We start from the raw sequence: 27,047 nt of genomic DNA, 5'->3' as shown, positions 1-27,047 counted from the left end.
GGGCAGATACTGAAAAACTCACTCAAAAATCCATGTCTTGGTTTCCCCATTTGTAAATTAGTGATCCTACTTGTTCCATCCTTTTTAGAAGCTTTTTATTTAATTTAAAACACTTGCTTGCAAATGCTTTGTAAGTTGGTTATGCACTATACAAATAAAACCAATTATTTGCTATAATTATTTGATCTTGTGCAGTGTGAAAACCAATGCAATATTCATAAAATAAACGTGTTATCGAATAAACCTATTAATTATCTTTTCCTATAACCTTTCACTAAATAAATCAACAAACAAACAAATAAATAAATAAAATAAGGTCCTATTCCTTGTTTTACACTTTGATAAGGCAATTTCTCCTCCTTGAAATTAATAGGGAAAATTTTTACTAATAGGTGAGATGCTTCAGAAAGAATATAGAAGTTTATATTTACAGGATTTTAAAACAATCGAGATACACTAGTTTTTATAGAGAAAGTTACCACAGTTTTGGTGCTCTTTATTTTTCTTTCTAATGCTGACCAAGTTGTATCTTGTCACTTTTTGCTGGAATCAAATCCTCTCTGGGCACTTAAGGACTGGATCTGATAACAGCTGGTGCAGCTTCTCCTCTGAATTGGGTAGTACATATGGCAGTTAATTTGTAAAGTTAAGAAATAAAGAAATACAATGATGCATTAGAATTAATATTAGATTTCCAAAACCTGTTCTCTGTTCTACTTTTGCCCTGAGTACACTGATGTCATTCCCTTTGACAAACAGAGAAGTATTAATGGAGATGTAGGAAATTATCCAATGTTTGTTGTTATGGTCAAGTGAGTTAGTGTGTACCTGGAAAACAGGGGCAAGAGTATCTTATTCCCCATTCAATGAATGCTGATAAGGCCTTCGTATATGATGTACCTTAACTGCTTGTGGCTCTGAGCTCAGGGGTCAAACCCAAGACTTTGATTCCCTTTTTCTTGTGTTTAGAATATTTCTGTTATCAGCTCACACTCTCTGTCCTAATAACCCCTCATTCATTCATTGATTCTATGTTTATTAAACCTAGTAAACATTTCTTGGGTGATGGTAAGAGGAAACATGGCATATTCTTTAGCTTTGAGGAAGGCAGGAAGGAAAGAGTAAGGAAAAGAAGGAAGGAGCAGAGACTTAAATTTTAGTGAGTACCTGCTAGGTAGCAGATGGTGCGTTGCATTGCTTAATACGTGAACACTTTTTATACTCATAAGAACTAATGAGATAGATGTCATAATCCTTTCATTCAGATGTGGGAATTAGGATGATTAAGTTTGATTTTTAGTTTGAGACTCATAGTCACTTCATCATTTACTACTATCTTTGACATCTTAGCTCACAGCATGTCACACCCTGACTTCCAGAGAAGTTTAGTCTGGGCACTGTTGGTTAACAAGGCATCGAAACCCAATTCTAACTCATTTATGTAAAAAACAAAAGAACGTTATTATTCACTCCAGCAAGAAAATCCAGTGGTACAGCTGGTCTTGGAGGCTTCTGTGGCTCTCCTGAAATCAACCTCTCAGCCTGGCTTTTTTGATTTGGCCCCATTCTCTCCTTCTGCGGATGGGAGCTCCCATGTGAAAAGTGGATGAAGAGTGTAGTTTCAGGCAGTTCTAGGATTATATCACCTCAATTTAGCAAGCCAAAAAGAAAATGGGAGGCCCAGAAATATTTGGTGTCTCTGCCTACAAGAGGAATGTATATAGCCTCCCTTTTGAACTCAGCCATTACATATAACTTATATTGGCCAAAGGAGTAAAGTGTATCTACTCTGGGAAGCAGATTTAAGAATCAGCGTGTGGTTCTCCATGCTCTCTTTCCCCGTCATCAGGCAAGGATCAGGGCAGTGTATGCCAGATGGAACCTCTGCCATCAGGGTCCCTGAGTCAACTTGATGAGCAGGCTGTGACTCATAGATGACTCAGGATGGATGGAAATGTTAGGGTACACTATATTTTGTTATTTTAAGCTTCTAAGATTTTCTGGTTGGTTGTTGCCACATTATCTAGCCTTCCCTGGCTGGTAGACCAGGGAAAGATACTGGCTCAGGTATTATGCCAGTGATATACTACAAGTAACCAGGCTGAGTCAGGACACTGTTAATAACTCTCTGGCTAGATTTAGGATGCTGTGATAGGCATGCTCTTCCCGGAACATTGATTTGGGGGAAGGACAGTCTACTAAGAAAATGATGGTAAACAAATAAATGTCTACCAACATTATAAACCCTGCCTATGCTAATTGTCACTGGGCATCTTTTCTTCATGGTTTTTAAATTTTTAAAAAAATTTCTATAATTTTATTTTAGAAAAGGCAGTCACCCTCATAACCTCATTCCAATTAAGAAGCTATGTTTATTATCTCTACAGTTATCTCCCACTATCACAATGTCAGTTGTTCACTGGTGTAGAACAATGACTATCACATAGCGGACACTCAATTCATTTGTTGAATTAAACAAATCTTTAGAAATCAACAAAGAGTGTGAGGAGGAAAAGGTTGCTTTTATTTCATAAAAACAGGATAAATCCCTAGGGAAGTAAGAGGCAGTTCCAAGAGTAAAAGTCAAGTCACTTTAAGGCACTCTATGGAAAATATGTACATTCCTATAATAAATGTCTTCTAAAGTGCTAGTTAAAGTATATCATTCCTAATTTGTGGGTATAAGTGAGTCTAACAGTTGTATAGGTCAATCTGAAGCATGTCAGTAACCTGGTGACTGACTGTGCTATGAGGGTCACAGCCAGTGAATAAAGTCAACGGTTATTCTTTGAGGACTCTAGCACACTAAGACAATAACCAATATCCAAGCATGACTGTAGCCTCCTCAGTTGGGCATCTTTTCTTATCAGAGTTTGCAATTATGCATTTAAATTTGGGATTATTGGAGTAATGTCCACTTCCGCCACCAGAAGGGTGGGGAAAGTGTAAGCTCCTGGAGGAGAGGTATGCAATTATATGCCAATGTTTAGCACAGCACCTAAACCAGAATCATTAACTAATGTTGAATGAATAAACACATTTAAAAAATGAACAATTAATGGTGGAGGGAAAAATGCAGGGGTTTTTTTTAGATTTTAAAGTAGAAGATCTGTTATAGTTTCAGCCCTGTGTGAAGTACTATAATGGGAAACCAAGTGAATTAGTTAAATCAGCAAATCGGGAGTCAAATTGTCTTAGGAACAAATTGCCTTGTGCAAAGGACATGTGCAAATTAACCTTTTAAAGCCTTAATTGTAATATTAGGAGAATAATAGCTTCTTCATAAGGTTGAAGTAAATGACAAAGAAAATGTAGACCACTTAGTATGAAACATGGAGCATGTACTTAGTTCCCCCATGGTGGGATAAATAAGAAAGTATCTAACTCTATTTGGAGAAATCAAGCTTCATTGAGGAGAAAATGTTTCAGTTGGAGTTTGTTTGACAAACTAGAGTGGAAGAAGTAGAAGGGAGTACAGTCCATTAGGAAGAACTAATTTGTACATTTTGTAAGGTGGCATCAATAAACATTTCTTGACTGGGGTGATATTTAGTTATTTGGTAAGGTGTGAACTCTAGAGATGGGTTGGTTGGAAGTAGTGAGATAAGAAAGTCTTCTATAGCAAACAGAGATGTGACATCATATATTCAGGCTGAATATCCATGACCTGAAATACCTGGGACCAGAAGTGTCACAAATGTTTTAAAAATAGCATTGTCCGTGAAATGAAGTTTGTGTTGAATACTAATGTGAGGAATTTTTCCCTTGTGACATCATGCTGTTGCTCAAGAAGTTGTAGATATTGGAGCATTTTGGAGTTTGGATTAGGGATGGTCAATGTGTGTGTGTGTGTGTGTGTGTGTGTGTGTGTATGTGTATGTATCTCCCTTGGTCACTAGCTTGCTTGATTTACCTCTTGGCAGAAATATATTTCCACATTCCAAGGATAGAGATATAACCCTTATTATTAGGTACCTGTTGTTGGTTACATGAGATATTTTCTGATAGAAGCAGAATAGTGACTCTCAATCCTGCTCTCAAATATCTCAATATGGAGAGATAATAAATAAATAAGCCAACATCCAGCCTGGGTACAACAGCTATACCAATTGGGTCAGATTCTCTGGGGGTACCTGCTAGTATGGCTATAATAAAATGATTGATCAGATCATAACATATGTTGGCAAAAATAGAGAGAAATTAGAACCCTCCTGCACTGCTGCTGGGAAGGTAAAATGCAGGCATTGGAAAGCAGTTTGGCAGTTTCTCAAAAGATTAAACATAGAATTACCATATAACCTAGAGATTCCAATCTTAAGTATATATTTATTAGAAGTAAAATATATATGACCACAACAAAACCTGTACATGAATGGTCAAGGTGGCATTATTCACAATAGTCAAAAAGTGGAAACAACCCAAATGTCCATCATCTGATGAATGGATAAATAAAATGTAGTGTATCCATTCCATGGAATCTTGTTTGCAATAAAAAGAAATGAAATGCTGATTCATGCTACAAGATGGATGAAACTTGTGCTAAGTAAAAGAAGCTAGACACAAAATGTGACATTTTTTATGATTCTATTGATGTGAAATTTACAGCATAGGCAAATTCATGGAAAGAGAAAGTATATTAGCATTTTCTTACAGCCAGAAAAAGGGAGGATTGGAAATAATATCTAATGGGTATTTTTTTTTCAATGATGAAAATGTTCTAAAATTGATAGTGATAGTGGCTACTCAGACCTTTAAATATGCTAAAATCCATTGAATTGGAAAATTTAAATTGGTAAATTGTGTGGGATATGAGTTATAGCTCAATAAAGCTATTAAAAAATCATCTCTGGGGATGGGGTTTGAGTGATTCTGATACACAGTAAGAATTAAAATCTAATAATCAAGATGGACACAACTAACCCATCTCCACTGCTGTACATGCCGTTTAAACCTCCTAGTCTCTGGGAAAGATGGGTAGGAGAGGCAACAGTCAGTAACATATTTACATAGTTCAAGAACAATTTCATTCCTGCTTTACATCAGCTAATTTAATTTTTTTTGTTTTTTTTTTTTGTTGTTGTTTTTTAATTTGGAAGCAAGAAATGACACTTGGTCATGGAGGTTTTGAAAATATTAGATCAGTGTCAACTCAACATTGAATCAGAGAATGTGATCAAATTCACTCTCATAAAGAGTAGAAAGAAACCAAATTTAGGACATAATTATGATGAGATAAACGAAAATACTGTTCAAAGTATCCAGGAGTTGCAGTCTTTGATGATAAATTCTGCATTTCTGCTTGACTCAGTTGGATTTCCATCAGATTATTCCAAATAAGAATGTATCTTTGGGGATAAAATGTTTGGCTTCATGGTTACACTCTTGAGATTTTTGACATCTACTTATAGTTTTTCTTTTATATCCAGATCAAAAATACATCATTATGACTAGTTTCAAGCAGACATACTGTGCAAATGTTTCTGTGTTGGGCAGGTTGACATCTTATCATAGAATGTGAATTCAAAGACTTCCATAAAATTATTTTTATAATTCATTGTTTTTATTTAAAATGGAGACTTCTTTTTCAAAATCACAAAACGTTTTCTCTAAGTTTAAGAATACTTGTCCTGGGCATAAAAGTTTTTGTTTGTTCATTTGAAAGGTTTTTATGTTGCTGTTACACATATAGCAGGGCACAGAATTTGTTGGGGTCATAATAAGCTTTTAGATAGATAGATAGATAGATAGATAGATAGATAGATAGATAGATAGATAGACAGACAGACAGACAGACAGATTTGATTATATAGATGTTTCTACAAAACTTATTATGAAAAAGAGAAACACCTTTCACAAATTCTTTCAGTTCTAGTTATTAGAGATTTTTATTTTGGTCAAATAATATGGTTATGCTGCTATTTTCTGATTTTTCAGTTTTAAACATCATCTGTTGAATTATTACAATAGAGGACAGGGATTAATCTCTGTTTACTCACTTGTTCAATATGCATATTTGTAATATTCTCATCTTTCTAATATAATTATATAATTGTTTGAGGTAAATAAGTAAATATTCAGTGATTATGTTAAAATGGCTTTAAACACTAGCACCAGAAGATCCATGTTGTTATGCTTACATTTCCTTTCTTTCACATCTTGTCCTTATTTTATCCTGGAAATGTCTCCTTTGTGCTTTGCTTTAGTTTTATATTTATTTATTACAAATTTATTCCTAAACTCCCTCCCAGTTTTCTAACAATCCTTTCAATGTGATCAAACACTTCAGTTATTTTATCAGTTTCCAACATGTTTTCCTTTTTTCATTTCAAAATATAAGGGGGTATACATGTTTTGTTACATGGGTACAGGGATGCAATGCTTAAGTTGGGGCGATTAGTTTGTCCATCACCATAAGAGTGTTTATTATACCCAACAGGTAAATTTTTACCACTCACCCTCTGCCACCCTCCCCATTCTTGGTTTCCAATGACCTTTAAATCTCTTTGTGCCACATGTGCCCATCGTTTAGCTACCAATTATTAGCGAATACATGTGGTGTTTGTTTCACACAGAATAATGGTCTCAAGTTGCTACAAAAGACATTATTTCATTCCTTTTTATAGCTGAGTAGTACTCCGCACACACGATATTCTTTATCCATTCAGGAATTGATGGACACTTAGGTTGATTCCAAAATCTTTGCATTGTGAGTTTTGCCGCAATAAACATTTGAGTACAGGTGCCTTTTGAATAAAATTGCTTATTTTCCTCTGGGCAGATACCCAGTAGTAGAATTGATGGATTGGATGGTAAGGTTAATTTATTTCTTTGAGGACTCTCTAAACTGTTTTCCATAGATTTGTACTAATTTGCAGTTCCACCAACAATGTATAAATGTTCTTTTCTCTTTGCAACCATGCCAGCATCTATTGTTTTTTAACTTTTTAATAATGAACATTTTGAAAATGGTAAGGTACTATCTCATTGTGGTTTTAATTTACATTTCCCTGATGATTAGTGATGTTGAGCACTTTTTCATATGTTTATTGGCCATTTATCTTCTTTTGAAAAACTTCTGTTCATGTCTTTTGCCCATTTTAAATTTTTTTTTTCCTGGCTGAATTATTTCAGTTCTTTGTTGATTCTGGATATTAGTCTTTTGTCAATGTATAGTTTGTGAATATTTTCTCCTATTCTGTAGGTTGTCTATTTACTCTGTTGATTATTTTCTTTGATGTGCAGAAGCTTTTTAATTTAATCAAATTCCATTTATTTATTTATGTTATTGCCACATTTGCCTTTGGGGTCTTAGTCATAAATTTGTTGCCTACGCCAATGTCTAGAAGAGTTTTTTCTACATGTTCCTCTAGAGTTTTTATGGTTTCTTTTAAGGCTTCTAACTCTCTTGAAGTAATTTTTGTATATGGTGAGAAATAGGGGTCCTATTCATTCTTCTGCATGTGGCTATCCAATTTTCCCAGTACCATTTATTGAATAGGGCATCCTTTCCACAGTGTATGCTGTTGTCTGTTGTGTCAAAAATCAGTTGGTTGTACATAGATTGTTTTATTTCTAGAATCTCAATTCTGTTCTATTGGCCTATGTCTCTACTTTTACACCAGTCATATTCCGTTTTGGTTACTATAGTCTTGTAGTATAATATGAAGTAAGGTAATGTGATGTCTCCAGATTTGTTCTTTTTGTTTAAGATTGCTTTGTCTATTAGGGCTCTCTTTTGCTTCCAAATGAAGCTTAGAATTATTTTTTATAGATATGTGTACTATGACATTGGCATTTTGATAGGGATTGAATTAAATCTTTAAATCACTTTGGGCAGTGTGGATATTTTAATGATGTTGATTTACCAATACATGAGCAAGGGATGTTTTTTCGTTTGTGTCACCTACAGTTTTGTTCATCAGTGTTTTGTAGTTCTTGTAGAGAAATTTCATCTCCTTGGTTAAGTATATTGCTAGGTATTTTATTTTCTTTGTAGCTGTTGTAAATGGTATTGTATCCTTGATTTGACTCTCAGCTTGACTGTTATTATTATATAGAAATATTACTGATTTGTATATATTGCCTTTGTAACCTGAGACTTTGCTGAATTTATTAATGATTTGTATGAGTCTTTTGGTGGAGTCTTGAGGGTTTTCTAGATACAAGATCATATCATCAGCAAACAGGGATAGTTTGACATCCTCTTTCCCGATTTGGATATAATTAATTTCTTTCTCTTGCCTGATTGTTCTGGCTTGGACTTCAAGCACTAGGTTGAATAGAAGTGGTGACAGCAGGCACACTTATCTTCTTCCAGTTTTGAGGGAGTATGCTTTCAACTTTTCCCCAGTCAGTATGATGTTGGTTGTGGGTTTGTCATAGATGTCCTTTATAATTTTGATGTATGTTCTTTCTGTGCCTAGTTTGTTGAGAGTTTTGTCATGAAAGTGTGCTGAATTTTATCAAATGCTTTTTCTGCATCTATTGAGATGATCATATGGTCTTTGTTTTTACCTCTGTTTATGTGGTGAATCAGGTGTATTGATTTGCGTATGTTAAAACATCATTGCATCCTTGGGATGAAATCCATTTGATCATGGTGAATTATCTTTTCTATATGTTGTTGAATTCAGTTTGCTAGTATTTTGTTGAGGATTTTTGCATCAATTCATGATGGACATTCATCTGTAGTTTTCTATGTTTTGTCTTCTAGCTTTGGTATCAAGGTAATACTGGCTTAATAGAATGAGCTAGGGAGTATTCTCTTCTTGATGTTATAGAATAATTTCTGTAGGATAAGTAGCAGTCTTCTTTGTAGGTCTGGTAGAATGTGGCTGTGAATTCATCTGGTTTGGGGCTTTTTTTGTTGAAGGATTTTTTTTTATTGTTATTATTACTGCTTTAATCTCATTGTTCATTATTGATCTGTTTAGGATTTCCATTTCTTCCTGATTCAGGCTTGAGAGGTTGAGTGTTTCCAGGAATTTACCATTTCCTCTAAGTTTTCTATTTTGTACATAGAGATTTTCACAGTACTCACATATGATATTTTCTATTTCTGTAGTAGCAGTTGTATTGTCTCCTTTTTCATTTATGATTGAGCTTATTTGAGTCCTATTTCTGGTTAATCTGGGTAATGGTCTATCAATTTTGTTTGTCTTTTTAAAGAACCAACTTTTTGTTTCATTGATTTTTTTTTTGTGGTTTTCTTGGGGGATGAAGTGGGGTTCCAGTTCATTTAGGTCTGCTATGAGCTTTGTTAATTCTTATCTTCTGCTGGCATTGGGTTTGGTGTTTGGTTTATCCTTCATTTTATAGTTCCTTGAAATGTGACATTAGGTTTTTAATTTGTGACCTTTCTGTACTTTTGATGTAGGCATTTAAGTCTCTGAACTTTTCCCTTAGGAATGTTTTAACTGTATCCCACAGATTTTGAAAGCTTGTGTCTGCTTTGTTGTTCAGTTTGAGGAATCTTTTGATTTTCATTTTAATTTAATCATTGACTCAAAAACTGTTCAGCAGCAGGTTGTTTAATTTCCATGAATTTGTTTAGATTGGAGCAGTTTCATCTTCTTGAAGACATTTCTCCTGGAGCCACCTGCTTCTACAATCCACTTTTATTCATTCTTAGGCCTGCTGTAAACATTTCTCCTGGAATTAACCTTATCTCCCTCTTGTGTTTGATTTCCTGTCTCTGGGATTCTTTAATTTTTTCTAAGGTTTTTTTGTTTGTTTGTTTGTTTGTTTATTTTGAATGAATTATGAATTAAAAGCAAGTGGCAAAAATATTGAGAGGTCTTATGTACCCTTCATTCCTTTCCCCCAATTGTTATATCTTATGTAATGTGCATGATATCAAAACCAGGAAACTGAAATTCCTATAATGTGTATATATATAAATAGTTCTATGTCATTTTGTCACATTTGTAGATTTATTTAACCTACATGATTAAAATACCTAGCTGTTCCATCCCCTTCAAAATCTTTTCAGTGCTAGCATATATAGTCAAAACCATGCCCCTCTCTCTACCATCTTTCTCTTTTGGCAATCACTAATCTTTCGTCCATGTCTATGATTTTGTTATTTCAAGAATTTTACACAAATGGAATAATATTTGTATTTTAAATTGGATTTGTTCAGTCAGCATAATGACTTTGAGTTACATCCAAGTTGTTACTTGTAGCAATAGTTCTTTTATATTTCTGAATTATATTCCATGGTAGGGGCATACCATAGTTCCTTTAGCTACTCACCTATTATAGGACATCATTTCTAAGTATTTTGGCTTCTACACATAAAGCTACTATGAACAGTTGTGTACAGATTTTGATGTAAAGATAATTTTTCATTTATCTGGGATAAACACTTAGAGGTATGATTGTGTGGTCATATGATAAGAGTGTGTCTAGTTTCTTATATTAATATAGCCACTCCTGCTTTCTTTTGGTTGTTATTTGCATGTCATATCTATGTTCTTCCTGTTACTTTCAACCTACCCATATCATTGCATTTGAAGTGAGTTTCTTGTAGACAGCCTATAGTTCTGCCATGCTTTTTTTTTTTTAATCCACTCTACCAGTCTCTGTTGTTTACTTGGTATATTTAGACCATTTATACTTAATGTAATTACTGGTATGTTAGAGTTAAGTCTGTCATTTTATTTTTTTCTCTATGCTTTTCCTTCCTTTATTTTTTTCTGCCTTCTTTTGGGTTACTTGATCATTTTTTGGAATTTCATTTTAATTTATCTATAGTACATTTGCATATAGTGGTTGCTGTAGTTATTAATTTATATATGCATTATTTGTCAAAGGCTACTAGTATCAACATTTTCCCAGTCAAAGTGAAGTATATTAATAGAAATCTTACCTCCCTTTATGGCCCTTAGCTATCTACCATTTATGTACTCCCTGTAATTGTTTTAAATATTTCCTTTCTATACACTAAAAACCATATCAGTGTTATAATGTTTGCTTTAACCATCAAATAAAATTTAAAAACTCAAGAAAAAAGTCTTTTATTTACTCATATTTGTTTTCATTTTTCTTCCTTCCTTCCTAATGTTCTAACATTCCTTTTTTCATTACTTCTTTTCTATTAGGTGAATAACATCTTTTCGAATTTTTTTAGCCTAGGTCTTCTGCTGACAAATTTTCTTAGTGTATCTTCATTTGAAAAAGTCTTTGTTATAGGTCAAATTATGACTCCCTAAACTATAAGTTGAAATCCTAAACTCCAATGCCTCTGAATGTGATTTTATTTGGAAATAGGGTCATTGTGGGTGCAATTGGTTTAGTTAAGGTGAGGTTTTACTGGAGTAGGGTATAATCTCATATAACTGGTGTTCTTGTAAGAAGAGGCATGTACCAAACATGGAAGAAGAGGCCCATGTGAAGACAAAAGAAGAGATTGGAGTTAAGCTGCTATAAGCCAAGGAATGGCCTAGTGTTACCAGAAGCTGAAAGAGGCAAGGAACCTAAAGGTTTCAGAGGGAGCATGGCCCAGGCAACACCTTAATTTTAGACTTCAAGCCTCTGGAACTGTGATAAAATAAATTTATATTGTTTTAATTCATCAGTGAGTGGTAATTTGTTACAATAGCCCTAGAAAACTAACACAGGGTGATATTTTACTTAGCAAAGCATCTTTCAGTCTTCTGCCTATAAGTTACCAGTTTGGCTTCCACCCTTCTATGGATGGAGGCTCATGGAGGTGGGTGGTGAAAAGGCCTAGGGCATCTCAATATTTAGTATAATAACTTCCTCTAAGTCTCCCTTATATTTAGCAGGGTTCTCTCCCTTTAAATGTGCATGGTTTATTTTAGTCCTGAAACAATCAGGAGTCCTCTCTAAAAAAATAACTCAGAAGTCTTTGGCTGATGAAGGTGGTGGAGGTGGTGAGTTACCTGGCATCATGAATTAGGAGTAGAATATGGAAGGGATCTTGCTGATTGTTTACTGGGATATTAAACAATCTGCTTGTTTTTAGTCATTTTTCACCACCACTTCCAGGTGTGTGTGTGGGGGGGTGGGGCAATTGTTTTTGAACCCATTGGGAATTGGGCAACAAATCATGTTGCTTCCCAGTTTGCACTGCCTGCAATACTTAAGTGACAAAAATCAGATTCTATGTACCCTCTCCAGTTTCCTAAATTTTAGTCTCTGCTTCTATTCTCTGTCATTCCCTGTTCATGCTACCAAAAACTGTTAATGGGTGTTTTGGAGAGAATATGTATATTTGGTCCACTATCTTTAAATAGAGCCTCAGAATTGTTTTTCTAATATTTACTAAGCATCTGAGTTCCTTCTTAAACTACTTTGTTTGCCAGCAATTGTGACATGCCAATTCTTGAAGACCTCGCTTTTCAAAAACGCTCTTTTATTTTTAAAATATTCTTCCCCCAAAGATTTATTAAGGTATAATTGAAAAATAAAAATTATATATATTTATGGCATACAATGTGGTGTTTTGACATATGTGTACATTGTTAAATGATTAAAGCTAATTGACATATCTATAACCGTATGTACTTATGATTTTTGTGGTTAGAACATTTAATTTCTAATCTTTTACCAATTTTCAAATATACAATACATTATTATTAACCATAATCACTATGCTATAATTTTTAACTTCAGGCTTTTAACAGTTACTATAGCAGGAAAATTTGTGCTCAATAGTATTTTTATGCTTTTCAAATGCTAACAGACTTGGCATACTTATTACTGTGTTTTGTGACTCCAGATATATATATTATACTTCAGCATTACCACTGAAAGTTTATAATATCCTTAAAATCACTATAAATGTGAAGATGAAAGCAGAATGCTTTTTTACATCTGAATATCTTTCTGGGGAAACAACAAATTTTGTTTTTCATCACGGTGGAAACCTCTATTTTTTTCATCACAGTAGAGGAAATAATGGAATAGAAAATGAGGCAAGAGCCAATTGTATAATAATAACGTATTCTAGTTTCTCTTTCTGTTCCTTTCTCTGACATATACCACACCCATGCTTTTAATCTTCACTACAATCCTATGAAGTGGATGCTGTTAGCACCTTCCTCATTTTACAAAGAGAGATACGGAATTGTCCAAGGTAACTGAGTTGGAATTTGCATGTAGGTAACCAGAGTAGCTGACATAGAGTGAACACTCAGTAAATTTGGCTTATAGTATTATTATTATTGGAGTATATTTGGATCACATTAACTTAGCTTCTCCAAGAATATTATTTTTACATTATGCCTTACTTTTTATCAAAGGATATTTCAAGAGTTATGTGAAATATGCTTCTACATTTGCTCTAAAAATGCTATTTATAATCTTTTGTGTTAACACTATGCAAATATCTCCTCTATAGATCAACACAAGATAAAAGTTTTTTGGACTTTAGGTTCAAATAAAAACAGACATAAAAGAAAACATATAAACGTGACTTCCTTTTGATCATAACAGTTATGAAGATAGCAGGTTTTCTTTCTTCCCATGCTCTGAAACTCAGTCTCAGAGGGAGAACTGATGATTCCACCAGGTAAAGTCAGAGAAGTTGTCCTGTATTTGTCTTCAAAGGACTGTGCCCTTACTTAGTGACTTATGATAATCAAATTATAATAGCATTTATTTCCCTTGAATGAGTGAATCCCTTGAATCAATTCAAAAATTGATTATATGATTATAGTCTAAATTTACAGATTTTATATGCAAATATTACCTTGGTTTGGGCATTTAAAGTAAAATATCAACTCTTATTAATGGTATATGAAAGAAGAAAAATCATAAGTTACTGAATTAGATGAGATATTATCCAAGTGTGTTTGGGAAATATAAATTTGTGATAAGCTAGAGATTAAAGGTATCTTTGAGATTACAAATTTGTGATAACATTATTTAAGAAATGAAGATCTGAAATGTTAAAAAAAAAAACACAAGCAAAAGAAGTTCTATGTTTGTAATGGGCTGATTAAGATAGCTGTAATTATCTTTCCCTATAAATTATCAGTCATTTGCTAGTGGTAGAGTTCATAATATGAGTCATGATTTATGTGAGATTGTGAGTATTTATATATATGCAAATGGGATCAAAGGTGACAGCTATTTTAGTCCTATTCAATGGTGTTTTTGATGATGTAAGTTATCCACCACTGTATCCTACTCTAGAAACAGTGCAGTTTATTCAAGTCATTTTACATCTAGTATGAAAATTTCCCATTTTTAACTCTTATTTCTTCAAAACAGTATACTTTGTGGAATATGAGGCAACTTTAGTGATCATTGAAATTTATAGTGATAATTGATTATTGATTACTGTTCCTGAACTGGGTGAGATATTACTCAAGTATGTCTGAAAAATACAAATTGATGGTAAGCTAGAGAGCAAAGATATCTTTGAGATCATTATCTAAAATTTCATCATTTTATATCAGAAGAAAAGGAAACTCAGGAAAGGATACATTTTCTGTAGGTCACAATATTGCTAGAGCTTTCACTTTGCGACACCCAGGCCTGTTGACCATACTTTCTACTTCACCATATTATATATGTAGGAAAACTCCATAATGCATGATCCATGTTGATGTAAATTCTGGTAAGATGTCATTGGCAGCTGGCCAATCTATCCTGTTTCTAGTGCCCATCCTCATTTCAATAACCACATAGTAATAGGGTACTGCTTTTCTTTGTAATTGTATTTTATGGTGAGTTTTTATTTGTATAAAATATACTTTTTAGTTAATGCTGAAAATTGAACATAATTTATGAGTATGGATATGTTATGGAACATAACATATGGAACAGGTCTGGCCAGCCCATTAAAGATATAATAAGGGATTCCTTATATTCTTCTCAAGATATTTTGCTCATCAGTCTCATAAATTCATACAAGTACAGAAAAAATAAGTGGTATAATGTCATATTGATTTGTAGATCAACCTTCCTTTCAATGCCAGGTAACTTAATGAAATTCCATAGGAAAAATAGCTAGATAAAATCTTGTGTGGAGAAGAAAATGTTTCCTTCAAAATAGCATAATGACTAATCCTAAGAGCTAGTATGTAGTTTCTAAGCATAAAACCACAGGCAAAAACCGTGAAGGAAAAGATGAGTTGATTAAACTGAAATTCAAAATGTCTTCTGTTAAAAAATACCACAAATAAAATGAATGATGTGTGACAGGCAAAAATATTTGGAACATATACGGAAAGTGTTAATCTTCTCTTTTATTATTAATATGATATAATCAGCTCAAAAATAGAAATCCTGGCAAAGGGACAAAAGGCAGTTTGGAAATGAACAAGTAGAAATGATCAGTATTCATATGAAAAGCATATGGTCACTTATGATAAAATAAATGATAACGGTATCCCATTTGTGTTCATGATACTATTGAGGTGGTTTCAAAAAGTATATAAAATGAGGTATTGAAGATGAGGAGAGAGTAGCATTTTTATAGGAGTGTGAATTGATGTACTTCTATAGGTAAAGTTGGCTGTCTATATCAAAAGCCTTCCCATTTCAATATCCTTTGGCTTAGCAGCTATTGTATTTCTGGTAATCTTTTATACAACTAAAGCATAGCTGAGCCCAAAGTTTTAAAACCAGGATAATGCTATACCAAAAAATAACAAAATAAAATTGAAAAAAAAATAACCCAAGTGTTCAAAATAGATTGATACATCATGATTGCATGCTATATAACCATTAAAATATCAGTAGATGACATAAAGATTGAAAATAGATTTTAGGCGAAAAACACCATATGACAAGATTGTATGTTTTTGACAGCTCTATACAAGAAATTATCTCTGGGAAGTGGGAATGCAGGAATTATATCATTTCCTTATTTGTCATATTCTATATATTAATGAAAATATATACATTTTACCATGAAAAATGATTACTTGATAATTTCAAATATGCAATAAGCTTTCTGAAAATCTATGAAAATTTGATAGCAAGAGTGGATGTATATGGATTTCTCATTTATAAAAATAAATTTTGGTGTTTACCACCAGGTGGCAGTAACATACAAGCAGTGTTTTAGAAATGCAGCAACAAGACTTGAGAGTGAAGCATTTCTCACTCTGCCTGGGCATGCAGAACTGTAACCACAACACGGGGGAGGAAGGGCTGTCCTGTTTTATAATCATTTCCGTACTTACATCAGAATTTACATTTAAATATAAGTGTACTCAGAGATCAGTAGAGTCAAACAAACTGTCCTGGCAAGAGTTTCTACTACTGTTTAGAGGAAGGCTAAATCTATATTTTACATGCTTCTTTCTTTATTATTAGTCATAAATATAGAATTGATTATTTTTGTATTAAAATGCATACTAAATCCAAAATCTTAGGCTTTAAAAACTCTCCAAAGTGCCGCACACTCTGTCTAGTTATTTTACTTAACTATTCTTTTTAATCACAATATAAATTTAGAAGCTCATAAAGACTGTTTTGTAAAAAAAAAAAAATCCCTCAGGCTTTTTAGGTAACACAACAAAACATACACATTTACTTTAGTTTAGAATTACTATAATTTTATTATACAATTCCAATTCAGTCAATGATTGTGTGCTTAGGATTAGGGCACCCAAAGGTTTCTTGCTTGGAGGTTTATAGGCAGTAATTGGTATAACTGAGATTGATATCATGCCTCTTGATTTCCTGTTAAGGAATGATGTGTATAATGAGAGGAAATTCTTGGAAGTTTTGTCTTCTGCAATGATCAGTTTTAAAGTAAGAAGAATGACTTCTCTTCTTCATTTTGGGAATATTTGTTGATTTTCTTTAAGTGAGATTTTATCCTTTTTTCCATTTATAATTTCTTTGACCTAAATCAAGAGCTCTGTAAATTCCAAAATAGATAAGTATGTGATAAAAAATGGTTGCTTTAGCACTTACATCTAGTTGATTCTTGCTTTCATTAAATCATGGGTGTATTTCAAATAAGTTTCTGAATTAAATTCGGTGCTTACTAGGCTCCCACTGTATACATTTTCTCTATGTTGGGGGGAAAACAATTATATTTCATATATTTCAAGATTTATAATTTTTGTAAGTTTGTTTTCATCACAGACTTGTAAAGTTTTTAATAACTATATTGTGAATTTAAAAATAAGCTGAGACCAAATATGTTAATTAAACTCGGTGTCACAGACTTATAAGTACTGCATGGTTAGACATAAAGCCAGCTGCAGTTACCACTCAATTCTGAGCCAGCAACCTCTCTCACCTGCTTCTGCATCTGCTTCCTAACTCTATCCCCTTGCTTTCTCTCTGTCACTGCCTTGCCACCCCAAAATCCTCGGTCAAATCCCTCCATAAATTGGAGGTGTCCTTTAAAATGTAAGTCAGCTCTGCTACACCCTGCTCTGACCCTCCCATGGGTCCCTATCATTCTTGGAATAAAACTCTGGTGTTCTCACCAGGGTGTATCAAGCTGTCTATGATCTGTCTGTCTCCTTCTCCAGTGTCATAAGGTAGCATTCTGCCCTTGCTCATGGGGCTCCAGTCACACAGCCTCCTCACTCTTTCCCAAATTAAATTCCCTTCTTGAAGTCTTCTCTCTGGTCCTCTTTCTCGCTTCCTCTCAGATTTTGCTCTGCAGAGAGATTTCCTGGCTCCTTTTAGCCTGTGCTCTCTCTCCATTTACCTTTAATTTTCTTTCTTGCAATGATCATTACCTGACATGTGACCTCAAATACAATTTTTTTTTTCATTGAGCATTTTCTGTCTCCTTCCCTAGAATACATTCCCCAAGAGGACAGGGTCTTTGTTTTGATCACTGCTGTATTTCAGTACCTAGAATAATGCCTGATAGGTGGTAGGGACTTAATGGATTTTTTATTTATATAAGTGAATAAGTGAATAAATAAAACCCACACTTTCTGACTTCCAGTCCATGACTCCACTGGTCAATTTAACAAGGAATGAAATAAAATTTTTTTTTTTTTTTTTTTTTTTGAGACAGAGTCTCACTTTGTTGTCCAGGCTAGAGTGAGTGCCGTGGCGTCAGCCTAGCTCACAGCAACCTCAAACTCCTGGGCTCAAGCGATCCTCCTGCCTCAGCCTCCCGAGTAGCTGGGACTACAGGCATGCGCCACCATGCCCGGCTTATTTTTTTATATATATATATCAGTTGGCCAATTAATTTCTTTCTATTTATAGTAGAGACGGGGTCTCGCTCTTGCTCAGGCTGGTTTCGAACTCCTGACCTTGAGCAATCCGCCCGCCTCGGCCTCCCAAGAGCTAGGATTACAGGCGTGAGCCACAGCGCCCGGCCCGAAATAAAATTTTTGATTAGAGATGCCAGACTTTGGAATGAGTACATTAAATGGTGCCTTCCTTTATTTATTAAATGAGATAATAATAATCTTTATTTTACCTGCCTTGTTAAATTGTGGGAAGATTAAAAAGAAAATTGTTTGCATGTAAACTTCCTAAACTGCGAGGAATTATGCAAAGCAGTGATAATTATTTGAGAATTTTAGTTCACCAACTGGGCAGATTTGCTTTAGACCCACAGTCATAGCAGTAAAGGAAAGCTGGGGGAACATTTATTTTCAGACTGTGGGGAGGAAAGGAGAATGGTGATTAGGAGTCCAGGATTTTGGAGACAAATGAACTTGCACATGAGTCTCAGCCTCTACTCAATTGAAGGACCTTTGGGAGAGTTGTTGGAACTCTCTGGCCATCAATTTTCCTTGTGTAAAATGGTGTGACTGAAACTGCCTCAAGTATTTATGGAGAGATGAAATGAGACTGATACATGCCAAGCATAGTGCTTCTTATTATTATGGAACACGGATGGCCTAGACCAGGGGTGGGGAACCTGTGGCCTTCTAGGTCCTTAAGTGCAGCCTTTTGACTGAATCCAAATTTTACAGAACAAATCCTTTTATGTTCATTAATACATTTTTCTTTGTCTTTTACATTTTTTATTTTATATTCTAAATGAATGTATTTAAAATACCAAAGAATAAAATAAGTTTCAGTGAAATAATCCTCCCAGATTGACCAGCACAATTAGAACATGAGTAAGCCATAAGAGCTAGATGGATGGCTACTATGTTCATGATTTAGTTCTAAATGCCCCTGTCTGACTGGTGCCATCCTCACAGGAGGCTGATGGGCAAGACTTTATGGGGATAAGTATGCCAGTCTTACCAGCTTTTGACAACGGTGCACTGTGTTTCTTATTAAAGTGGATTTTGTGAATAGCTCCACAGCTCAACAGTATTTTCTAATTTCGTCTACTTAACAGCCCACCAAGAGAATGCTAAAGGAAGAAAACAGTTTTTAATGCGGATTGGGAATTGCAATATTATCTTGTTTCTGCTAAAGATAAGACGATTTGCCTACTCTGTGACACTGCAGTAGCAACATTAAAGAAATTGAATGCTCATCAGCATTATAGCACTCATAAGGACAGAAATATTTTAGAGGGAGAGGCACAAAAGGTTGTATTGCAGAAATTAAAAAATGAAAAGCAAAAGCAAAGAGAATTATTTCAAGCAGCAGTAAGATCTGGAAATAATGCCACTGAAGTAACTTATAAAGTAGCTTATGTACTTGGGGGAAAAAGGGAAGCCATCCAGTCATGTAGAAATTGTGAATGAATGCATCGTCCCAGTTGTAGGATGCTTAGACCCCGATAACATTTCAAACAATTGACTGTTTCAAAGAGAACCATAACTGATCGGCAGTATGAATTAGTCTTTAATTTAACAGAAAAACTTCATGTGATACTTCAAAAGGAAAATATATATTATTCAATCGCTTTGGAAGAATCAACTGATACTGACTTGGTGCAGGTTTTATACTTCATTCAAGTCATAACAGAAGATTTTCTTTACTATGAAGAGTTACTCTCTTTGTGAACTCTTGTGAACAGAACACGAGGAATAGATATCTTTAACAACTTTCTACATAAATGTCATGAAGTTGGACTGAATTTGGTAAATTTAGTGAGTAGATACAGATGGTGCACCTTCCATGACAGGAAAATATGAAGGGTTTATTGCACAGATAAAAAAACATATTAATAGATCCAGAAGCTCTCATTCTTTTCGTGGTATCTTGCATCAGCAAAATCTCTGTGCCGAAGCTACAATTTTTTTTTTTTGGCATATTATGGGGGTACAGATTTTAAGGTTTCAATAAATGCCCATTTCCCCCCCTCCCCCCAAAAGTCTGAGTCTCCATCATCACCATCCCCCAGATGGTGCACATCTCACTCATTATGTATGTATATACCCGCCCCCCTCCCCCCTCCCACCTGCCCAATACCCTATTACTGTAGTACCTATGTGTCCACTTAGGTGCTACTCAGTTAATACCAGTTTTCTGGAGAATATATCTGGTGCTTGTTTTTCCATCGAAGCTACAATTTTAAGAGACACTTTGCAACAGGTTATAAGTATTATTAACTATATTCCTGCAAATGCAATGTGGCATTCTCAGTTTCATAACATGCTAAAGTTGAATGATGAGGTATTCAGTGTGGATTTACCATATTCTAAAGTATGTTGGCTATTGCAGGGACAGGTGTTAACCAAAATTTTATCTCTGCAAGAACAGATAGTTAAATTTTAGGAAGAATAGAATTGGCAATGTGAATTTGTGAATAATTAAGCTCAACAGTCTTTTTTAATTCCGTCTGCTTAATAGCCCACTGAGAGAATGCTGAAAAAAGAAAACATATTGAAAGAAAATTTGCATAGGAATGTAATATTTCTTTGTAATATCATGTCAAATCAAAATGAATTTAATAATTCTTTGCAAGGTCAAACTATGCCTATATGTAACATGTGGCAAAAAATCCAAGCATTTCGAAAAAAGCAATTTTTCTTCACAAAACTTCTTCTTCAAAAGGAAATTTCAGATGAATATTTTCCTCAGTTAACAAAGGTCACTGATGAGCAGGATGATATATGCAAATCATTTGAAGAATATGCAGCTGTTGTGGACCTATTAATTCGAGAATACAATGAGAGATTCACTGACTTTGAGAATCCTGACATCACACTCAAATTAACATTTCAGCCTCACCTAGTTGATATCACCAAGGAACCTGAAGAACTACAGATGGAATTCATTGAGCTCTCAGTAGATGACATTTTAAAGTCATTGTTTGATGCTAAGAAAGATCCAATTGAAATATGGAAAAATGCATTAGAATACTCATCCCTTTGGCAACATGCCTGAAAAATGCTTTCATGCTTTTCAACCATTTATTGTTGAGAATCTGTTCTCCTACGTAGCAGCGCAAATCAAGATGCCCTTAAGGCCACAAATGACTGATTCCCATCCTGAGGATCAACTGAAACTGTTGTCCTTCAGGCTGCAACCAAACATTCAAATGCTTTCCAACAATAAGCAGATACAGCAAAGTCATTAAAAGAAGGTTAGGTAACTTTAAAATTAACAAATAGTTTTCACTTCTTGAAATTATTAAGTACATAGTGGTTAGATTTTTACAAAATAATGTACATTTTAAAATATATCTAATTGAAGTTTCTTGAATTTGATTACAGTTAAATTAATGCAGCCTTCCAAGAGGAAAAGGTTCCCTGCTCCTGGCCTAGAATAAACCTCACAGAATCCAGTCATCACTTTCTCTCATTTGTTAAAAAAAAACTATTGTTCAGCACACTACCTGCCCCCTTAGCAGGAAGATGTCTAGGGTTCCCTATCCTTCCACCTCCTCCTGTCAATCCTGTGTAATCCAAGAACTCTCACTTAGAGAGTGTTAGTCTCATGTGAAAAATCAAGAGAAAACTGTAGTCCTGGTCCACTGCTGCTATGACACCTAATGACCACATGGTGGCGCTGCTGCAGACAGCGCCTTTCTAGTTTAACAGCCACGTGTTGATTTTGTGCCTTTTCCTAAACAGCTCCCTGCAATTGCTCTTTAGTGCCTGGGCTCTGAAATTCAGGTCTGTCTCTCTCACCTTACACACACATCGTCAGTCTTTTTCACAGCCTGATGCTAAGGTCTCTAGATCCTGATGGATTGTGCTGACAAAGAGGCCCCCCTCTTTACCCCTGAGGCCATCTAAGCATGGCTTGAGACCCTAACTCCACATTCTTCCTGAGGAGTAAGTCATCTCTGCCCAACAGTCTCTAACTCAGGAACTGCCCACTTTCTCCACAGGGACCAAGTTTGTGTAACAAGAGGATGGGACAGTTTTTGCTCAGCAACACAGGCATGTGTCCCTCCCACCCACACAGACACACTGAGTCACATGCTTTCAAATCTGGGCAAAGTCACATACATTCAAACCTACAATCATTTATTATCTCCTTCTCCCAGAGCAGTGGGTACCAGTCACATAATTAATAAAGCCACTCAAGTGACAAAAAAAATTAGACTCTCTTAATAATAAAACAACAACAAAGATAACTGCATGCCCCATCCTAAATTTCTACTGATATTGTGAATAGTTGGCTGTTGTAGCCATAGTGTATACTCACTGAGAGTAGCTTAGCTTGATTTTGGGGGGAAACACCAGGCTCCATCATCCATAATGGGTCTCATGGAGCTGCTGCTTTGATATAAAGCTTTTACTGAGAGGAGCAAAGGAGTTATGGATTGAACTGCCAGAGCAAACTCTCTTGTTTTCAAGACTGGCAGATGTCCTTCTTTAATGCCTGTGCACTCCACATCTCCCTTCCAGCTAGTCTATGGGGGTAAGCAGGGCCCTGGGTACTTTCCAAGGGGCACAAGATACAGCAGACAAGCAAAGGAGGACAGGGTAGTAGGTCCCCTAGTCTTGCTCTCATCCGAGCCTTTGGTGGAGCAGGCAGAAGAGGTTTCTAAGCCTCCCATATGGTCTAGTCCCTGAGGGGTGTGGAGCGAAAGCGTTAGCCAATAATAAAGAGCAAAGTCACCATCCTCTAGTGTCTTCTGGGAGCTAGGGCTTTAGTTGGCAATGGTTTACACATATGGGGTTCTGACCCTGCCCAGACATAATTAATCATCACCAACTATGGGTATCAATATGACACACCTTATTTCATTTTTAAATAAATAATTCATTGAAAACAAACACCCTAGTGTCCTGGTATAACCCAAGGCTTTTACTTCTTCCCCTTTCTCTCCAAGTCAGACTAGCTCATTTATGAACTTTTTCACTGGACTTTTCTTATTTCTCCTCTGGGTTGCAAACTTTGCACTCAGAAGTGAAATTAATTGGCATTCACTCAGTCTTACCAGCTTTAGTATCTTTGCCTTTTCTCTTTTCCTGAACTTCAAAGTTTGTCTTTCTGCCTGGTATTATAGCCATGTTCCTAGAATTGCCGGTCTGCACCCTCTCTATTCTCCACGCAATTGTCTGAAATAATTTACTTGTTATCTCCAGCCATTATGGAAAATGCTCGCTTATCATGCATATACGATTTCCATTTCTGTAGGTCGGTGAAGCTTCTATCATGAATCAAATTTCTTCTTACTGCTTTCCCTCTATTATTCTGGCTTTACCTACAGAATCATACTGTTCATTACTAAAATGTATAATCACATTTAGACCAAATGATCTAATTGCATAAATTTTCTTCTGATCCGGAGTTCCTGGCACTCAAGCCCATTTCCTAGCAAACCTATTATAACTCACGAGCTGCTTCCAAATTCTGTGTGTTGGCTCAGAGTTCTCTTTTCAAACCATAACAAGCAAAGTTGAGGATTTTTACAATTTGAGATAAATCGGGGACTGTTTTCCTTCCTTTTTTCCACCTTCGTTTTTCAACGAAAAGAAGGGTATATATAACAAGGCTGAAATGAAAAACTTAGCATATATTGTGGAAGAAGCACTCTACTTAGGTTATTTAATACTCAGAGTAACTGTGCAAGTTTAGTTTTCATTATTCCCTTTTGCTAAGAAAATTGAGACTCTGAAAAGAGAAATCACTCGCCCAAGATTAATCAGCTCGGTAGAGACACCAAAGCCGTTTTGTTCCTATCACTGCTAACTAATGTCCTGGCTGCCAGAGGATGTTGAAATATGGTGAATTTACTCTTTTTATGCTTCAGTACTAGCTAAAGCTTTAGCTCCACAGCCCTGAAGGGCCTGCTGTCTTTAATAGCTCATGGGATGATGTTTAGTGGCTGAAGTTCAAAATTTAAACCAGTTCTTCTATTTTCAGCAAAAGAAAAAGAAAATAATTATTAAATCTTCATTGGGAAGAGAACAAAGCCAAGTATATTTGTTAGCTACAACTGGCTGACCTAGCAGTCCGTTTTGTCTCTATGTATAACCACAATCACCAGCACCTTATGTATACTAAGCACCGGATGGCATGTGCTATTATTGTGTTAGAGGAATACACAGCTGTGGGCTTTGTTTACTACGATGCACAGTCAAAAGCTAGAGTTAAAATGATAACAGAAATAGGACAATGTTCTTCACATTTTATTTGTGTGAACACAACCGTTATTCAGGAATTGTGCAGTGTACCTGTGCATGTCATTAGGGATACATTTCTGTGTGTCTGGACAAGAAAATTAGATCAACTTGACATTAATCCATTCATTCTAGAAGCAATTATTGAGCATTACTGTGTACCAAGCCCTATCCTAGACAGGAAGATGTATACCCAGTGATCCCAGATGGAGACTTTGAAAGTAGGACCGCTTCTTAGATCATCATACAGATCCTTCCCTTTAATTTCTTTTTTTTATTTCAGCATATTAAGGGGTTACAAATTCTCTTTTAATTCCAGCTCTCTTCACACCCTCTCCCAACCTTCTGGGATTCTCCCTCCCTAGTTCACTCTCATGCATATACATGCTTCATGTGAGCATTCATTCAGAGAAAGAGGAATCATGACTGGAAGAAGGTTTTGATTACCGGTGGAAGAATCTCATTGCCCCAGCCCACTAATAACACTGATAGCGTGTTTAACTATCTGCCAGTGGAGGCCATCTTTGCTTATCATGGTTAACTTTAACACTTCAGAGTAAGAGTGGTATCCTTGCTGTTTTATTTTGTTGTTGTTGTTGTTTATATTTGTAGTAGAAGAACAATGTATTTGGCTTTGTTCTGAAACTTATCTAAGCAAGAGCAGCCAGTTCTGTTCAAAATTAATTTTAACTAGTATTTGATAGAGTTGAAGGTAGCCCAGCTTTACTGAACCTAGCACTGTATCAGGCACTGAGGAAAATATAAGGCAAGGGAATGGTGCAAATGAAATGGGCAACTAATTATAAAAGCCGTGAGCTAATATATTAATAAAATAAATAATAAATACAATTTTAATTTATTTATATAGATTTAGGTACTATTTACTGAGTAAATAAGAGAGTTTGGGAAACATAATAAGAAAAAGGGAAAACATAATAAGAAAAAATAACAATCTAATTTCTATCACTCCAACGTGATGCTGCCCAATAGGATAGTCACAAGCCACATGTGCCTAATGACACTTGAAATGCAATGGTCCAGACTGAGATGTGCAGTAAATGTACAATACACACGATTTTCCAAAGACTTAGTATAAAAAAATGTAATGTATCTCATGAATATATTTTTCATGTTGATGCTATGTTGAAATATTAATAATATTTTGGATATATTGCATTAAATAAAATGTGATGAACTTTAATTTCACCTGTTTCTTTTTGCTTTTTAAAATGTGGCTAGTAGAAAAATAAAATTATGTGGCACATAATATTTTTCTGTTAGATAAGTGTTGTTCTAATATTTCAACCAGCAATTTTGGGGATTATATTGTATATAGTGTTTTATAACATCATTTTTTAAATTAAAAATTATATCATTAAATATTTTTTTCAAACTATGATTTTTGAATACCTTTATAATTGTCCATCATAAGAAGATTGATCTTATATGTGTATAATTAGGTCTTCCTGTTCTGCCTCATTTAGCCATTTAGGTCATTTCCAATTTACAAAGTAAGGAATTAAAAAAAAAACAAATTTATTTTTAACTCATACTATCCCCCTCCCCTATTGGAGTAAATTTGGAAAGAAATAAATGTAGAAAAAATATTTAAAGAGTCAGTTTTGTTATAGGAAACACTCTTTTTTAATGTTATGCTATATTTAACTGCCAGTGAGGGGGTTGCTTTTTTGGTTCTTGTTTTACAAATTTATGTTAATATACATTGAATTTTCATTATTCTTAATTTGCACATATGAATTACATTTTATTATAAGCTTGTTGTGAAAAAAATAGAGAGGTTATTGTATTGGCTATATGATGTTGACCTGAGGGACTATATCATTTTCCTTTGCTATTAGCTTCATAGGTTGAATTGAATTTTGAACAATTACAAATAATCTTTTTTTTCCCCCAAATTTTAGATTATTTCTATTTCTTCACCAAGTAGTCTCAGATGGGTATTTGGGAAAAGTACACAGAGAGGGACAGTGTATCACACCCTACGACCAGGGTTCAGTTTAGAAATTATATTGTTGAAAATATAACAAGGTGTTGTTGATAAGGTATATCACCAAAGAAGAGAGACACTCTTATTGCTCCATCTATTCTTAAAACCAGCTATTACATGTGTAAAAAGTTATTCAATTTATGGGATTTATAACTTTTTTCCTGTAAGAGCAAAAATATCAGGCTCATAAGTGCCTAGAACAGTGCCTGCCTTTAGTAGTTGGTCAATGTTTATGTGTTAAATGGATAAATGATTAATTCTTAGATCATTAAGATATGTTACAGTCATAGTGTTCTTGCTATTGAATGCACTGAGAATGTCTGTAGACAACAGTGGGAATGGGTTCTGTGATCATTTTTGTGGTTATCCTTGAGGAACTTGTATGCTATACAAAGCAATAAACAATTTAAAGATTTTAATAAATAATTTAAGATTTTAGCTTTTTAATACTTGAAAGAAACTTAGAGATGGTTTTACTTTAAAGTACTAATTTTACAGGTGAGGAAACAGGAAACTGAGAAGTTACATACTCAGGATGACAAAGAAATGGCCCATAACTAAGGCCCCAAGCTTCCTCATTCTTCTTTTCACTTTGCCATGCTGTCAGCAGAACATAAATATTTTAATGAAGTCAATCT

General features: G+C 34.7%; 1 protein-coding gene and 1 non-coding gene across 2 annotated transcripts in view; one reads left to right on the top strand and one right to left on the bottom strand.

Annotated features, from left to right (window-relative positions):
• KCNIP4 (potassium voltage-gated channel interacting protein 4) overlaps nt 1-27,047 on the top strand; it is a 1,096,218-nt gene that overhangs the window by 151,381 nt on the left and 917,790 nt on the right. The window lies entirely within an intron of this gene.
• Nucleotides 2,718-2,845, bottom strand: LOC142870357 (small nucleolar RNA SNORA3/SNORA45 family). The gene has a single exon (XR_012918767.1). It is a non-coding gene; the product is annotated as a small nucleolar RNA SNORA3/SNORA45 family (small nucleolar RNA).

The sequence above is a fragment of the Microcebus murinus genome, chromosome 3 (assembly GCF_040939455.1).
Source record: "Microcebus murinus isolate Inina chromosome 3, M.murinus_Inina_mat1.0, whole genome shotgun sequence".
NCBI lineage: Eukaryota > Metazoa > Chordata > Mammalia > Primates > Cheirogaleidae > Microcebus > Microcebus murinus.
This window is presented reverse-complemented; position numbering and strand designations above follow the sequence as displayed.